Below are 17,677 nucleotides of genomic sequence, written 5' to 3'. Positions count from 1 at the left end.
TGCTTCTGTCTCGAGGCAGATTCTCAGACATCACCATTTCCCTCTTCGGCTGCCCCTGTCGAGCAGGGAACCTGACCTCTGCCGGCCCCAGGAGCTGCGGGGCTCGGGGCTCAGCGCGATCTCTGCTGCCCCCGCCCGGGCAGCGCCGCGTTCGGGCGCAAAGCCGGGCTTGGAGAAGGGACGGGGACAGGCACCCAGCAGAGCAAGCTGGGCCCGCCCGCGGCTGCTCCCTGTTCGGCACTTCTGGGGTGTATGACGACGGTTTGCTCTTCGCTGAGGCTCTCCGTGCAAGGTTCTCAAAATGCCCATCGTTAGACCTCCTAAGGGCCCATTTCCTAGGAAAGCCTTGCTCATCCTGAAGATAAAACACAGCCTCGAGCTCTGCTTTGAATTAAAACCTTTAGTAAAAAAAGGTTTTTTTTACTAAAGGTTTAGAAACCTTTAGTAAAAACCTTTTTTTTTTTTTTTTTTTTTTTTTTTTTTTTTCCATTAGGGCCTTCTTCCCACTGTTACTACTAAATGCTGTATTTCATAAAAGTACCAAATTATAGATCTAACTCTCAGGAAAGCCTGAATCCAGCCCGCTTCTCGGCTATGAGAAACTCAGGTTTTCTGAACAAGGCACATTTCCATATCTCAATATCCTGCATCCATTTCTAGTTATAACTGGGCAGCTCTGCGTTCATTACTGAGCCGAATCCTAGCACCAGGTTGTCCTTATTTTTTCACCTCCCCATTGCTAAATCCCAGGAGAATATTTACAGCGGGATGCACATCAGCGTGTGCGTTTCTGGAGCGATTACAGAAAGCAGAGAGCTTGTTGTAAAAGGGCTAGTAACATATAGCCTGCAGAAGACAAAAATCACTGTATCATGGGATATGGGCCATATTCAAAGATAAGTTACATCTGCAAGAGCAGATTTTAGAAGATAAGCTGCTAAACTGTCTCTGGGAGAAAGTCAAGCTGACAGACTAGAACAGCTGAGCTAATAGCTAAGTTGATCTTTAATCCATCTTTGCTGTAAACTATCTTGAAAGATCATTAAGTAGCCTGCGTGGATGAATCAAATGATAAACACTGGCCAAATTACTGAGAAACAGAGCAAGGCAAGATTTTGAAGGCTAAAAAGCACTTTAATGGCATATTTGTACGAGATATAAGGCAGAAGGAAGGCAGCCCTTGTTTCTTGGTGCCAGGGAAGAAAAAAAAAAAAAAAAAAAAAAGGCTGGTGTTAATCTGGATTAGTTCCTGATCCGGGTCACTGTGCAAACGCTGTGTCAGCACAAGGGGAACACTGCTCATGGTGAGGGAGAAGGGAAGACCGCTTCTTTCTGTGGGTTTTTCCAGCTGCAACTGAGCTGCTTTGCACAAAAGGACACATCTGTGTCCCTTGGGGTGCTCGGGGTAACCAGGTTTTCCAGAGCCCCTGAAAATGAGCAACCAGAAAGCTGTGGAGCAATGCAAGCAGGCTCCAGAAGAAGCTTCTCCACCTAAATATGTTGGCTTAATAAATATATAACTGCTGGATCAACCCTTTCAGCAGCTAACAGCCTTGGTATGTGCACCTGGCTGGCTCTGCTCTGCACCTGGAGAGAGGCAGGTGGAGGGGTGCGACCCTTGGGGAGAGCAGAGATAACTGGTGAAAGTGGGATGAACGCGTCTGACCTCTTTGTGCAATTTCATCCCTGTGACTGGATGAAGGACTGTGCCGTGGAGAGAAAGCGAGCTGGTTTTGTGGGTGCTGTAAGGTTTTGTAGGTGTCAGAGGGCTGGAGCAGACCTTGTGCTGGTGGCTGTTGGGTTGTCTGGAGGTGGCTTTGCTGGTGCAGGTAGATTTAGCCGCTAAATTCTGTTCCCACTTTGAAAGAAATCAGTTGAAAAGATACAGTGGGTGTGCAGTATGAAGAAAGGTGCTTAGAAGCCAAGCCAGAGACTTGCAAGCTTCTGCTGAGGTAGCAACATTTCTACCAGAGCAGAAAGTCTGCTAGTACAGGCTGCAGGCAGTGAGTGGCATCGTGGTACCGCAGAAGGAGCAGCACAGCAGAAGTGAGATGACTGGACACAGCAGGGAGGTGGATCAGCTGCTGAAGAGGGGTTGTTTTCAGCGCGGGGACCCTGCCTGTATTTCAGTGTCCTGTCCATGTGCCAGTCACAGGCAGCATGCACTGCAGGGCATGGAAATAACGCCATGTGCTTGTGGTGGTCCAGTCTGTCTGTCCTGCAGAGAAAAGCAGTTATGTCTCCCCTCTCCGCCTCTGACCTGAACTTCACTGCTCTTAGAAATGCGCGGCGTCGGTAACGGTCTTGGTGATGGAAATGCCTAGGATGTTGGCGCTCATCGAGCCATCCTTGGTTTGTCATTAAAAGGACAGCACAGGTGGCGCTGAAAGAAAGGGTGCAGATCCCGGCGTGTGTAACAGGCAGCACACGTGATATCGTCACCACCTTGGGGACGACTTCACGGGTCTGAATAATGCAAAGGCAGGAGTCAGCAAAGGTGACAGTGGCACAAGGGGAGGCACACCTGCACCGCCCACGCAGACAAACAAGGGACTTTGGCCCACAGCATACAGGGGTGTCGTTGGGTAATATTATCTGTGCGTTTCTGTTTTACTGTCTTGGTTGCAAAATAGTTGTGCAGTGCTCTGACATTTTCCAATTGTTATTATTATTTTTGTCCACGTTCCTCTCCTCTGCTCAGAAAGCCAAACTCGTACCACTGTAATAAGGCAACCTCCAACCCCGTAGAAAGGGGACTGCGGTCTCCCAGGGGCACGGCTAAAGGAGATGGTCCCAAGAGCCAGAACTGACAGCTACAGGGGCGCTGGAGCTGGAGCAAGCTTGCTGACTCAGGCTTACAGTACACAAACCATAACTTTTCTTCCTGAGGAAAGGCAACGGAAGGGACATATAGTTGTAATGTGAGATATATAAATAGGAATATTACTTTGGCAGCCTCCTTCTGTGTTATATTCTCAATGGCAGCACCTGCAAATCATCCCCTCTGTTATGTTTTATCATCTGTAAGTATACGAGAAGGCCAGCATTGTTTTAAAATTCAATTTATCACACTAATTTCAAACCCCAGTGCTGTAATATTGACTTTCTTTTTATTACATAATCCTTTGTCTTCAGAAAACCAGTAAAAATGACATTGAAGTTGACATAAACAAGTGATGTTTTTAAATATATTTCTTTTTAGGCAGATGTGATTCCATCATATGGTGGCTGAGAAACCAGAAATTTTGGTAAGTATAGCAGGCATCTTGGCCTCAGAATTACAAATTATTTTTTCAATGCTACACTCACTCAGATTTAGTTTCTAAGTACAAGCAGCTGGCTCAGTGGTATCGAAGAGCAGCTGTGGGGCTGAGGGGGGGGGTGAACACAGCTGCGGCTGTGATCCCAGGGGGAATTCTGCCCCAAAATGCAAACCTGCACCACTGCAGCCCCCTTTGCACACATACAGAGGTTTGGGAGAAGGCCACGTTGTAATGCAATGTTTTGAATCCCTAGAAGAAGGCTCACAGTCTTGTTGGGTGCTATTGTTGTCTCGAGGTGCCCATGCAGCATTGCTCCTTGTACGTGGGAAGCCGTCCCTGAACCCTCTGCCATATGGCCCCCCATCATATTCACAGTCCAAAACTAGTTCAAATGAGGAAAGAAAATGAACTGCTGGCTGATTTCCATAGCATTCCCTGGTTTTTGCCGGGCGCTTTGCAAGAGTTTTGTTTAGACACACTGACTTCCGCCCCGAGCTGCAGGGACAAGCAAATGAGCCACTGCCGCTCTCATGTGAATATAAATGGCCCGACAGTGGTCACGCAACGGCAGCACATCAGACGGTGTTTGAATTTTGACCTGATGCTACAAAACCACAGCACTGCCTTAGTTACGTCCTGATTGTGTCCTTTGTTCTCAAGGGCCCATAGCAAACCGTACCGAAATAAAGAGTGCCTGCGTTTGGGATTTTAGGGTATCTTTTTTGAACAAGTTGTTGCAAATCGGCTTCTAAAACGTGTCTGTAATTTCTTTAAAAAAGATTTCCTGTAAGATTATCTAGGATTGTCACCCTGGCTGGGATTTTTTTCCCACTGCAGTAGCCCAGGACTTCTGTACGAGGAGCATGACCAGTTTTTCCTTGTCTTTTCTCAACTAAGACATGTCCAGAAAGACTGCTGGCCTTCTCCACTTGGAGGGAAGACTGGTTAAAGAACATCTTCATTACACCCTAGTACAGCCAGCCTATCCCCCAAATATTTGTCTTTGCTTTAAGCAGTAAAAATGTAAAGAAGATGAGGTTAAAGTAGTGTGAAGAATGAGTGCTACATACACTGAGGAGCAATTGCATTTTGTTTTATCTTCAGCTATGCAACTTTTTCTGTAGAGTCTGATTTTTGATAGAATGATTAAACTCCATTTTTGAACAGGCCTGGGAAGGCAGTGAATTTTGTCTCACCACACACATAAATAAAGCCATGATGTTCGAAGGTCTAAAAAATTTGAAAAAGTATATGCCAGCAAGAAATATAATTTCCCAGGCAGCTATACGCTCAACTTTCCTGCTTGAATATTTCAGCAGAAATTGTTAGTGGTTACTTTTTTTTTTGTCATCATGGGGGTTTTCAGAAAACCTGGCAATTCTTTTCTGTTTGCAAAATGATCTTAGTGCTCTTTTTTTTTTTTTTTTTTTTTTTTTTTTGTGTATCATTGACAAATTGCTTACTCTTTTTTTTTTTTTTTTTAAATCAGCGGTGAATGTCTTAATTTATTTGTAGGTAATCATAGACGTCTTGATTTTTCCTTTTGTGTTCATCACTGTAAGAATCAGTCACTAGCTGGCTGGCTGGATTTTGCATAGTCAAATTTTAAAATACACATTGCTTTGCTTAATTACCAAGTCAATTTTTCAGCTTCCTCATCAGAAGCTAGATGTAACTAACCCATGCCGCATGCAGATCGAGTTCCAGGTATTTCAGCCAACCGTACTGTTCAGGGGCTATTGCTGTGAGCTTCCGAGTGTTTTTGTTGCATTCATTTTTCATGAACATCTACAGCAGTAAAGTTTATCAGCTAGTTTACTGTTAACAGGCAATGATAATGAAAGGCAAGATTAAAAGCCATTTCTTAACTTAAAGACATACGGCTGATTCTCTCTTTTCTATTACTTGCAGTATTTGTAATGTCGGTTTTGGACTTGTGTTTTCAGATACCTTTGCCCTCTCGTTATCTACATGGGCCAACCCTGAATTGCTTCCCTTTTTGCTTCTTGTTTTTGTTTTGGCAGATCAATATGGTTTTGTTCTCTGGTGGTGCTTGCAGAGCAGCTGCACAAACACTTGTGCCAGCGGCAGGGAGCAGTCGGGGTAGACCTGGCAGGAGGCAGAAGCAGGAGGGACTGCCTCTTTTCATTACAAGTGCTGGATGAAGATGTACGTGAAACTTCGGCTTTAAACCCATTATGCCTCAGCTCTTTACCTGTGGGAACAGAGTTAATAATCTCTGATCGCTTTCCTATCCTGTTGCCTGCTATTACCTCTGCTACGTTACAACGGAGCGCTGGCTTTAGCTAAAACCCCTGTGCACTTCTATAATAACTGCAGCTACAGTTGCAAAACCTTCTACTCCAAATTGCATTCTTCAGTGTGAAACATGAAGTCCATTGATAGCTTAGCTATATGTGAACTCTAATTTTGCATTTTTAGCTAAGAAAATATTTTCTTGCATACTTCTGTTCTCTGAGAACAACGTGAAATAAAAATATCTGTCTTCTAAATACCCAGCCCCAGACTTCCTGACTGACCCACTATGAACCACTGCTGCTCTGCACACATTATTTCCTCTCTTTGAAAGAAAAAGAAAAAAGAAAACACAGAAAAAATTACCCACAATCTGGCAACACCTTGCTTTTCCATTTGCCTCATCTCTATTTTCAGGGGGTAGCAAGCTGCTCTTTACAAGCAGGCAAGTCAAAGAGCATCCACTTCTCCAGCCTGGGTCTTTTCTGACTCCCTTCTCTGGTCTCCTCCCCAGCACCAAAACACCTGTCTGATGCCAACTGCCCGAAGAGGCTGAAAACATTTTGTTTTTCCCTGTTAATAAATATTTTCTTCTGTTGTAACTTTCATTTGGCTATTTTCTTAGCAAAACATATCCTTTCTGCAGCAGCACTGCTATTGCAATGCCAAGAGCTACAAGTCTGGCTGTTGTCAGACTACAGAAACTGTCAAAAAGCAACTTCAGCTCTTGTCTTTGCTTTGTGACTGAGTCTTTCCTTCCACAGGAGTAGCCAAGGTCTCCTCTTTCCTCTGATGGCTTTTGTCATCAAGTCAGCAGCTCTGCACGCTGCCTCCATCTGTGCTGCCAGACCCGTGAAAGCTGGTGCCTGTCACCTGTGGGGATCAGGTTTTTGTTACTTATTTTTTTTTTAGGGGAGCCCTCTAAGAAGCTACTTCTCCAGTTACATTTCTGAACCATTTTTTCCCCAGTTTGGTATATTTTATTTTTGGTCAAATGGTGTCATACTTTGTTTTCATAAAATACCTCAAAAATATCTGTTTTGGCCTATATGAACATTGGTTTGATACAAATATTTGGATTCTGTTTTAATCTGTTTAAAAACTGTTATTTCTTTACAAACAGATTCATGTATATTTGTTGATTTATAAAGCTGTAAAGTATGATTACTCTGCATATAAATTACTAGAAAACTACTATTCAGCTTCAACAATTTCATTGTTTTCAATGGAATAAAAAATGGTCAAAAATTTCAAGCATTGACTGATAATCTACTTCCATCCTATTTTAATCTATTTCCCCCTGGGGTAACAAGCTAGGAGTTGTCTTCTGGTCTAATCTTAAAATCCTATGTTCCACGTGTAAACCATTTGTTTCCAGGCAGCATATCTCAAACCAGAAATGAGTGCTTTCAATTTTTGTTGTTTTTCTAAGGGTTAAAGGTATTAAATGTTTTACTTAAAGCCCAGTTGCTGGGATTGCTAGGGTCTGTGAAACTCTCAACGTTTCTTAAAAAAGTAAATTATGAGCTCCCTTGGTTGCAGACAAATTTTAAAAACAGGAAGAGAGGGCATCCCAAAGGCTTAGAAACCAGAGAGCAAAGAATTCAAAATTTACCCGAGACAAAACAAAACTGTAACAACTGTTGCATTTATCGCAGACGGGGGCATTATTAATGTGTTATTAATGTGTGATGGTAGTGACCCATCATGAAAGAGCTCAGCTCATAAAGATGGTGAAAGAGGAGAGAGTCTTGCTGGTGAAAAGTGACACACTTCATGTGTTCCACTTTCCTTCTTATAACTTCCTTTTTCTTTTTTATTTTTTTTTTCTGCTAGCAACAGCCGTAACAAAATCTGCCCTTCTGAAGGAGAAGAGACTGTCATCACAGGTGACAGTTTTTTTTTTTTTAATTTTTATTATTTATTTAATTTTATATTAAACAAAAGGCTCAGGCTGGTGAGATTTTGTGTGCTTAAGGGGTCTTAACAGTAAGCTTTTACCCAGGTGGAATCAGAGCACAAAGAGGAAGAAACCTCCGTTTGACACTGCCTAGCTAATCTCAGCAGTATATCATTCATTATTCTGCACAGGATTAAAGGTAAGCTCTGTATTGCGGCCTCTGAGACCCAGCAAGGCAGATATCCTTCATAGAAATGGGGTCAAATAATTCCTGATGTGTGGCAGAAAGGTTCTGGAGTGAAGACAGTTGGGTTTAAATTACCTGGCAGAGCCCTCTGTGTTCTAGTTTTTGCCTTCCCTCATGTAAAGTAAATTTTTTTTTGTATCTTAGCTCCAGAATAAAAGGACTGTCTTAATCATACAGGAAATGTAAAAGACAGTTTCCTTGAAAGAGGGAGTGGTATCTTAAAATTACTAGTCCAGTCTAAGGAAAGAAAGTGGAGGAATCAATCTATGTCTGTGTGAAATTTCTAAGGCTGGAAAATAACCGAGCTGTTTTTAATTCATTCCAATTTGGAGATCTGGCTAAATCAGCATTTGCAAATTCACATTCTTAGATTCTTCATTTATTCTAATTTGTCTCCTAATAAATGAGAGAAATTTTCCCTTGAAGGTTGTTTATTTTTTCATGTTTTTCTCTCTGTTGGAAAAGTTCAAATCTAATGTTTGTTCTTAAGAGGGTTTACACATAGTTTAAATTCAGATTTTCAGTCAAACGTTGTTAACTGAGGAAGTTTTGGTAGCTGGTACTTACAAATGTATTGTGAAGTATCTGAATTTTGTAGCACAAATGAAATCTGGTGGGAGATGTGCAAAGTGTCTTATACAAAGTTTTTAAAATAAGTAAAACAGTATGACTACATACGTATGAAAACTTGTATTTGAGAAATGGAGCATGTCATGTGATGGATGATATCTGTTTGAATTTCTGAAAAATTGATCCTTTGTAAACAGAGGTTCTTCTGAAGATGCAAAGTTAAATTTACTCAGCACAGGTACTCAGGAGACCATTATAACAGAACATGGGCCCCAGCAAATTTGCACAGGCTGCAGTATCACATCTTTGCCACCTGCCAGCCTGAGAGCAGAGTACACAGCAGACCCTAACACAGCTACTCTGTTTTGTTCTGCAGGCTTGAGGGCAGCTTGAGAAACAAGAGAGCTTAAGCAGCCTACCCTGAATTTCTAATTTATTCAGGCTTTTAGTAGTTAATAGACATATCTGTATTTTCTCCTTTGTTTACCCATTTTTAAAATTGTTAACAAATATGTTAATAAGACTGGCCCCCTATGCCAGGGTTTGTCATACCTCACTCAGTACCAACTCCTACCTTGATCTGTTGACGCACAGGATCTCTAACGCTGTATGTTAAAAAGATGTTTATCATAAAAAGTAGAACAGAAGGTTTTGACCCTTTTATGTGACTCATTCAGTTATAACTACAGTGCATAAAGATAACAGCAGTTGCAGTCACGATTTGCATTCTATGCAAACATGCTGATCACAGAGATAGACCAGATGGACTCTCTTCCAAGGCACAGGCGCCTGCAACGCATATCCCAGAAGAGTATCTCTCATCCTACCCCTATTCAGAAAAAAACCTCTCAAGTACCTCATTAGTTTTTCAGTTGTATTTTCATTTCAGTGAAATTTTGACGTGTGTTTTACATGATTGCATGCTTATCTGTAAATAGGACCAGTGTGCTCACTCTGTCCTCAGTTAATTCTAGTGCTCTGGTTAGCCAGAGAGCTTTTCTAAACTTTTCTAATGCAGCGTGTGACGGATTAAAGCTGATCTTTGCATGAGTGAGCACTGATGCAAGAAACTTCTCCTCCCTTCCTGTGTGCCTGGAGGGAAGGCCTAAGACTATAATAAATCCCTGCAATCGGCCATGTGTAGAGTAGAAAAAGACCGGGGCTACATCTGTCTAATGGTCCCAGAAGAACTTTCACCCATAGCAGCTAAGCCAATGTTAAGAAGTGTTTAGCAGAATGAGAGGAAAATGGGAAGTGATCAGTGAGAGAGCACGTTGCAGCAGTGCTCGGTTTGTTCCTCCCGTCGTCACAGCACGCTGTATGATCCCACCACGGCGCCTGTGACTTTAGTTCAGAGCAGGAGTGAAATGCTCCAGTCTAGCCTTGCTCATCGCCGTGCCCAGCCTGCCTGAAGTTGTGCTTCTTTCTGCCTCTCTGAGCTTGAAGGGATGACGAGTGAGAGCAGGAGGCTAAAGCACATGATAACAGAGCGCTTTCCTCTCCTGAGCTCACCTGTGGTGCTGCTCTGCAGTGGGGAAAAAATGAAAGGCTGAAAGATAACTAGAGGGAAGATCTGGACTTTTTCTTGCTGAGTGGCAACTCACTTCGTTGAAAAATATTGCCAAATGCTTTTTGTTGTTGTTTTTCACCTGCAGTCACATTCTTTTTCTGAAGGATTTTCATTTGATTGGCTTAAAAGCATAGACGGAAAGGTTACCTGGTTCCCTGCAGAGCCTTCTGCAGCTTTGTTCAGCTGTGGCCTTGGTAAGGCAGAATTGCTCACTCTCAGCGGTGCTGGTGAAGAGCTGCTGGCATTGTGCTGCTGTGGACACACTGACTGTAGCACTTCATGTTTCATCTGAAGGTGTAACTGCAGGCCCTATAAATACACTGGTGTTATGCACAGCTGGCAAAACCAGTCCAAGACACTGAGTGAACAGTTAGCTAGCTAATATGTGTATAGGAAAACCACACTTAATTCACATGTTCTCACATCTGTTTTTAGTTTTTGATTGATCATCCCAAATCACATGACAAGAGTTTCTGCTAAACTGAAACTTTTTTTAAAAAAAAGTCGTTCTGAGAAATGAAAAGGTTTTTTTTTTTTTTTTTTTCTTTTCTGGAATAGCTAGTTGTGCTGTGAGGAAATACCATTCCTAAGACAGGTCACTAGTATTAAACCTGGAAGATGTTCTGCCCTAGGCTTGCTACTGCCTATCAGATCTCTGGCAAACTTCCTCAATCTCTGGGTGGGCCTCGATTCCTTTGAAAATGTGAAATGATGATTTCTATTCCTTTTTAAATTTGTTTTGACATGTATAAATGAAAATTGTTTCAGAAATGCCAAGGGGTATTATTCTATCAAGTTTTTAGGACAGTAATTCTTTGAGTTTTTTTAAACGTGGTGCTTGCAAATAACAAGGGACAAGGTGAGTTAAGTGAGAAGTAGTTGAATGTTTTAGGACTCAGGCAAACATCACAGTAGGCAACAGGCCAGCCACTTACAAGCACAGCCTCCCTTCCTTCATGTCAGCTTTTCTGTTAGCTACTTTAGTTTATTTTAAATCAATATTTACTTTAAATATTGCGGTTGTGACAATAATTTACCAAGATTAAAAAGAAAATATGATAAGAATGGAGCCAAGTAAACACTAGAACACTTTTTTATTTTTTTTTAATAAGAAATGCACTTTGCAAGGAGTCCAAACTCCGCTATGTTGGGAAGATGTGCAGAGGCTGTTTTATTGTCAGATGGCATGAACATGTTTGAGGCTGGCTCCTCTGGAAAGTTCATTGCTTGAATTGTGCTGCTGCAGCTGGACAATATTCTCAGAGGTCGGATTCATGCTACAAAGGCACTTTGAGACACTAAAGGTGATGATTACAACTTGATCAAGGCTTCCTGGCATAGCTGAAGGTTCTAGTATAGGCCAGCTGGGCAATGGCTGCTAGGCCACTGCAGGCAACCTCCAGTCTAGGACTAGCCTTGGTTACTAGGCCCTGTACATAAACAACATCATTTTCTATGGCCAGGGAAAAACTTTGACAAAATAAATGAGTTTACGAAGAGGAGCTATAAAAGAACAACACGTCCTATGCACTCACTGGGCCCTAGAATCCCAGCAGCCAAACAGTTTGTGTGGACGTGCGTGTGCGCGCCCTCTCGTAAATCTATCCAAGAAGCAGTTAAACAGTTCTGCAGCGTTAATGCCACTCCACCAACAGGAACTGACTTCAGCCAGTCCTTAGTGATCACAGATTTCTCCCCTCACAAATCGACACTTGCTTTCCGATAGGAAACTGGGTTGACGTGTAATCCTGATACAGTAGTGTGCAAGTTCTCTTGGCAACAGGTTTAGAGTCTGTTTCAGAGTCCTGCAGAGGAAAATTTCATAAAAGAAAAGCTTGAAAAATAACTTTTCTCTATGAAGCCTCTGCTTATAGTTTTTGCAGCTCAAACCAGAAATTCTAGCTGAGGCTATGCACTCCTGCCAAGGAGTTCAAGTGCTCTGATGGTGAGCAAATACTTAGACTAGATACTCTACCAGTGACGGTCTCTAAAATATTTGTTCCTCATGCCCAATGACTCTTTAATATTTTTTACAAGTGGGGACTGATGGGATAAAGCTATTCAACTTTTATCCTCTACACAAAAGCTTTATTTTCTTTGTAGCTCCTGTGAGGAAATGGCACCAGTTTTGTGACCATTATTTATTCTATCCATGGGGCTGTCTTGCCAGGCCTGTGATCCTCTTTTGTGCCTTGTTTATTCTTCAGGGAAGTAATCAACACTTCATTACCAAATATGACAATAAGACAGGGTTGAGGCTGTAATTAAGAAATTGTCAATGTCAAGCCTATAAATTCCCTTTTCTGGGGGATTTATGACTGAGATATAAAAATGTACTCCCAACTGAGAACTCTCTTTGGATATTACAATATGAGTTTTGATTCTATTTAACAATGCGAAGAACCTTTTTAAATTATCAAAAGAAAGTTAAGCTAAAAAAAAAGAAAAAATATTCTAGTGGTTAACCTTTAAACACACAGGCTTTTCTGGGGCCAGATTCCTCAAATGTAAGGACAAATTTTCCCACAACTCTTCCCAGCCCACATATATAAACAAATTTTTTTGTTACAAAAAAGGAGGACTGACCATGCCACCTGATAATTATCTGTGACTGTGAGGTCCATACTCTTTACAGGGAATTCTGTTGTCTGCTTGGGAAGTCCCACTTTCAAGGTTTGAAAGCTGGATGGCAGGAGCTGCTGATTCTGACAGTAACTTTGAATCTTCTGTTGTGATTGTGAGGGCATCTGAGTACTCTTACTTCTGGTGTACTGGATGTGCTGAGCAATAGCTGATGTTTCTGAGTCACACTTTTTTTTTTTTTTTTTTTTTTTTTAAGGATTGGTTATCCCATCTATATGTCTAAGATTTTGTTACAACCAGCAATTTTTGGAATTCAGTGTTATGATCTCCACTGAAGCTGATTTTCTTCCACATACATATTTCCTTTCACTGTCTCACGACTCTCCAGCTTCAAGAGAGTTTTATCAGTGAAGCCTAAGGTTGTGCCAGAAATGTTGTGAATTAGTAGGTTTTAGTCTTTCAGGGCACCACTGAGGCTCAACCACACCGAAGTATGTCTAGACCTTAGTCTGGTATGTTTTGCAGCCCTGCTTAACTTCTGCAGCAAAGACTCTGAATATCATAAAGATGGTCAACTCCATGCCTTTGTGGCTTGTGGGTTGCTCAAGGGTGGTTCCTCTGCTGCAGCTATGCCATACGACTGGTGAGGAGACTTGGTACTAGTGAAGCAGTAGCAGGAGGGGCTGCTGAGGCTGATATTTGCTGAAACTTAGATTCACTGCCAATGTATCCAGATTAACACTGCATCTGACAGATGGGATTCAAAGAATTCTGTTATCTCCTGCTTGTAAAATGCCTGGGATCACCTGCACCCTGTAGCTCTCTGTGGTGTATGTGCCTTGTGGCTTGGGTCATATGAATGTTCTGGTATTCGGCTTTTGCAGCTGGGGAAGTTGGCCACTTGATGCTAGCATTCTGTCGCCATTCATATAATTTCAAAGGCAGCTTCAATATAAAACACTGAAGGTTTTAATGATAAAGAGCTAAAAACAAACTATGGGAGACATGTTGATGTGATTGATACATATTCTGCTATTCTCATTCTTTTAGTATCACGTCTCCTGTAAGATGTTCTGTGAACTTTTAACTACATCATACCTTATAAAGAAACATTTCCCAGGTTTAGCACCTGGAAAAATCTAAAGAGTCTTTATCAAGATGGTTAATGAAACAGTGAACAATGGCAAGATTATAATTGTCATATTTTTATTTTGCGTTTAAAATGATCCTTTCACAGATACCAGGTTTTACATTTTTTTTTCCTTTTGTGGTGGTGGTGTTTCAAATGCATTCTTCAGTTTCTGGTCCTGAGTCATACTCATTTGAAATCTTCTGATGCTTTTACCTCTGGTAAGGGTTTATTAGCTTGCCTTTGGGAAGAGTTTCCCAAATTGCTCCTTACAGCTTTTGCTGGATACAAGAAGCATTTTTTTTTTTCTCTTTCTGAGCTAAGCAGTAGTATTGCTCTTGGTGTTGTAGAACTTCTTGTTGATACCCCATTCCAGATATTAGATTGCTTCAGTAGCTTTGGCATGCATAGGGTGGAATTATTAATAAGTGTTTGACTGAATAAGATAGTGTTTGACTACTGTTCAACCATTTATGAAGCTGACAGAAAATCTTGAAAACATTTCTCTTGTCAGTAGATTAGATCAGATTCCAAGTCTGACTGCTAAGGACTGCTATGTCCTTTTCACTCCTTTGTGCCAGCTACCAGGGTTGGAAGGACACCAGGTGAAGAGCTCTCTCTAATAGACTTAACCTGTGTTTGGAAAGCAGCATGTGGATTATCGATTTTGCCACAGCAACATGGAGTGGCCTTTGCAGAATTGTCCACAACTTCCTCTGCATGGGAAGATCTGTTCCTTGCAAACACTGTGCCATCTCTAGTTTTGCTTTCTAGACATTTTTTTTTGTTTAGTCTTGACTGAAAAACATGGTATGACTAGTTCTCTGTGATGACTTTGAGATTCTGCCTACGGATGTAGGATTTTTCACCAGTTCACTGAAATAGCTCTGGGACAAGACTGGTACATCAAATTTCATGGCAGTATCTAGGCTTGACCTGAAAACAGTATGTCATCTTCTATTCCTACTCTTCTGAGTCCCAAACTGGGAAATATTTTTGGTATTTCAGGTCATAAGCTGAAGTTGTTGTCATACAATGTGCGCGGTAGTGGATCCCATTAAGTGAATTTTAACTTGAAAATATAATCCCTGTCACAGTTTTTAAAACTTTTCCATTTGTCTTTCTTTCATGTAAACCCAGCCGCTCAAGATACTGTTCAATCATGTAGCGCTTCTCAGCTAAGCGAGTGAAATTTCCTCCCCAAAGGAGCAGCCGAGTACGTCAGCTTCATATCCCTGCTTCTGCGGCTTCCTGCTACCACAGGCTCGAAAGATCATCGCGAGCAGGAATTGTACGGAGCTTTCCGCGTTTAATGAAAACTGTGACAGGTTAATGATCACCTAAGGCACACAAGCACCTGCTTCTCACAGGGGTTTCGGCAACAAGGCCTCGCATGGGGACACGGCGGCTCTCTGCCGCCCCAGGGGCGGCTGAGGGGGACAGGGGAACGGCTCTGAGGGGAGGCGGCAGCGGGGAGCTGGTCTCCGGGGGAGGTGGAAGCACGAGGGGCGAGGAGGGACGGGACCGAGCCCCCTCTCCTTCTCCTCAGGCAGGCAGGGGACGCCCTGAGGGGCAGTACGCCAGTAGGTGGCCGGCGGCGCCCCGCCTCTTCCCGGTTCGGGCAGAAGCAGAAGTGGGAGCCCCGGCGGGGCGCGGCGACACCGGCACCGCCACCTCCCGGACAGCCACCGGCCCCTCGAGCAGGTGAGGGCTCGGGGTGGGCAGGGCGGCTGTGGTGGTACTGGTGGTGGGGGGCTGCTCCCCGCGGCAGGTGAGGGGGCGGGCGGCCGCGGGGAGGGGAGAGGAGGGCGGAGAGGAGGTGGGCGAGGGCAGGGGGACGGCTTTGGGGTGAAGGGGACAAGGGGAGGCTGGCAGAGGGGACGCTGCCTGCTGCAGGCTGGCTGGGGAAGGAGGGAAGGAAACCTTTTCAGCCGTGGTGGGTGTCTGACAGGGGGTCCAGGGGTGAGGAGGGAAGCCCCCCTGCGAAGAGCCGTGCGTTGATTGCTATTAATTATTGGAGCCGTGGGTACCCGTGCTGGCGGTGCCGTGGTGAGGCGGTGTCCGAAATGCACCTGAAGGCAGAGCGAGGGGCAGAGGATGCAGCAGGTCTTGTATAAATGGAGGCTTCGGTGCACAGAGCATGGGGAAAAACAGCAATTGACCTGAGTCCACCTTCAGATTGCACTTCTTGGTTGACCTGGAGCAGGGAAGGCACCTGCTCTGTCCTATGGCTGAAGTCAAGAGTGGGGCTTCAGCAGTGCTCATCCGAGATGTTCTTTGCCAACCTATACCTTTGTGATTTGACTTTTTCTCAGTTTTTCCTCTCTTTCCCTGTTCTATCAGATGTCTGCTAGGTAAGAACTGTAGATGATCTTCAGAAAAGGTTTGCTTTTGAAATTCAGGAGTACTGCAATGAAGTAAAACTAAATATGCAGCTTTGAGGATGGACTAAATTGGTAATTTTCCATGTCTGTGTTCACTTGTTTCCTTGCAATGAGTCTTTCCAACTTTAATTCAAAGTATTCAGGTTCTTTGGTAAAAGACAATGTAGAAATCGCTCCTGTGTCACAACACAAAAAGTAACAAATGGTCCCAATTCTGCATGGCATACAGGATACCAACATTTTCACACCTGTGGTGCCTACAGTCAAAAGTGAAGTTATGTGTCTGTGTCTAAACTACAGTTATGTTTACGTGATTACTGGATCACTCGTTGAATCATTTGAATAATGCTGGACCTCCCTACTTTAGGCTTCAGTAGTTCTCCTGTAGAAGAGCAGTAGTGCTTTTATTTCATGCAAAGGTGTCCTGTAGCTCATACTCCTCTGGTGTAGAGGCATCAAAATACTGTTTTGATGAGGGTTATAATGGAGTTCTGCTGAGTGAATGGACAGAAATATTGTAGATTCAAATATTTGTGCAGTGATGAGTATAAGAAGGCTGAGGGGCACCCACGTGTGGGTCTAAGAAGACTCTCAATACTGAAAAGGCTATGAAGGGCTTCCTTGAGCTCTTCTGGAGGTCTGCTGTGTTTCACTGCTAGGAAGCTTCCTGTGGTGTTCCTTCTAAGTTACTCCCAAACTGGAACAGGTAGCTGAAACAATACAGGAATGGTCACATAGGTTGATGAAATACTATGATATTTTTTCCACCTGTTTACTGATGAAGTAGGTATCCTCAGCTGCAGTATTGTTTCACAGTAAGTTAAAAACCTGGCTTAGAATTTAAGGTAGACTAAAAACAGCATTCACTCTCTTTTAAGAAGGAAGAGCTACTTTAAAAGGGGAAGTCCAGTATATTATATTCAGCGGAAACTGTTTTAGAAGCCACCTCTGAAAGGCAGTTCCTTTGCACTAAGGGACTAATCTCTCAAAAATGCTTCATCGCCTTTTATTAAGTAGTTATATTTAGAAATTCTTTTTCATGTTGCTGTAAGGTATGCTTCATTTTACAGCTACAACTTGTACTGCAAAAGGCACAGCAGATGTGTGTTTTGTTATATGCTCCTGAAAAAAATTATCCATTTACAAGTTGAGTTTTATTGTTGCTGTGCAGTATTACTGAAGTGCTTAAATGTCGTTCCAATCATAACATGTTTGTTTCACTACAATTCTTAATGAGGGAGCAAAATGAGAACGCTAGGCTTCTTTTATTTGCTTTCTCTTTTTTGAAAATCAGGCACTGTTCAAAGATTTTTAACTTTATTTTTTGCTCCTTGCACTTCTGTTTTTACAAGTCATTGTAATAACAGAAAAAACAAATGTAAGACAAGATGACTGTGGCTATCTTGTGAGATGCAAGGCTGCGATAATTTCAATGATAATCTGACTGGTCCCAGGGGGTCAAAAAGGATCTGTTACATTCTGACTAAAATACGCCATTGCTTACAACCCTTAAAAGTTGTCCAGAGTTCTCAGTTGTAGGATTGATGTGTGTATATATGTATATTTCAGTACCAGTAGGAAAACAGAGTACCCTTTTCTGATACAGTAACAAGCTCATAGATATTAAACATGATATAACCTGTACAGTGCTTTGTAAAACATGGAGTAAGGCACAGTTCCTGCTGTAGAGGAACTTCAGGTTCAGTGTGGGCAATGCAGAAGAGGCCACCCTGCAGGTAAGAAGGGACTGTTGTTTGCTTTTCTGTTAGCTTGAA

At 42.7% G+C, this 17,677-nt stretch overlaps 1 protein-coding gene across 2 annotated transcripts in view; it reads left to right on the top strand.

Annotated features, from left to right (window-relative positions):
* Nucleotides 1-7,534: 7,534 nt before the first annotated feature.
* The window catches only part of PLCG2 (phospholipase C gamma 2), a 72,494-nt gene continuing 62,351 nt past the window's right edge, over nt 7,535-17,677 (top strand). Inside the window, exon 1 of one of the 2 annotated variants that reach the window (XM_040571589.1) lies at nt 7,535-7,618. The gene's annotated coding sequence lies outside the window, so the exon portion shown is untranslated. Of the gene's footprint in view, nt 7,619-14,779; nt 15,223-17,677 lie in introns of those variants that run through there. The other variant, XM_040571588.1, reaches the window with a different exon arrangement.

The sequence above is a fragment of the Cygnus olor genome, chromosome 12 (assembly GCF_009769625.2).
Source record: "Cygnus olor isolate bCygOlo1 chromosome 12, bCygOlo1.pri.v2, whole genome shotgun sequence".
Taxonomy (NCBI): Eukaryota; Metazoa; Chordata; class Aves; order Anseriformes; family Anatidae; genus Cygnus; species Cygnus olor.
This window is presented reverse-complemented; position numbering and strand designations above follow the sequence as displayed.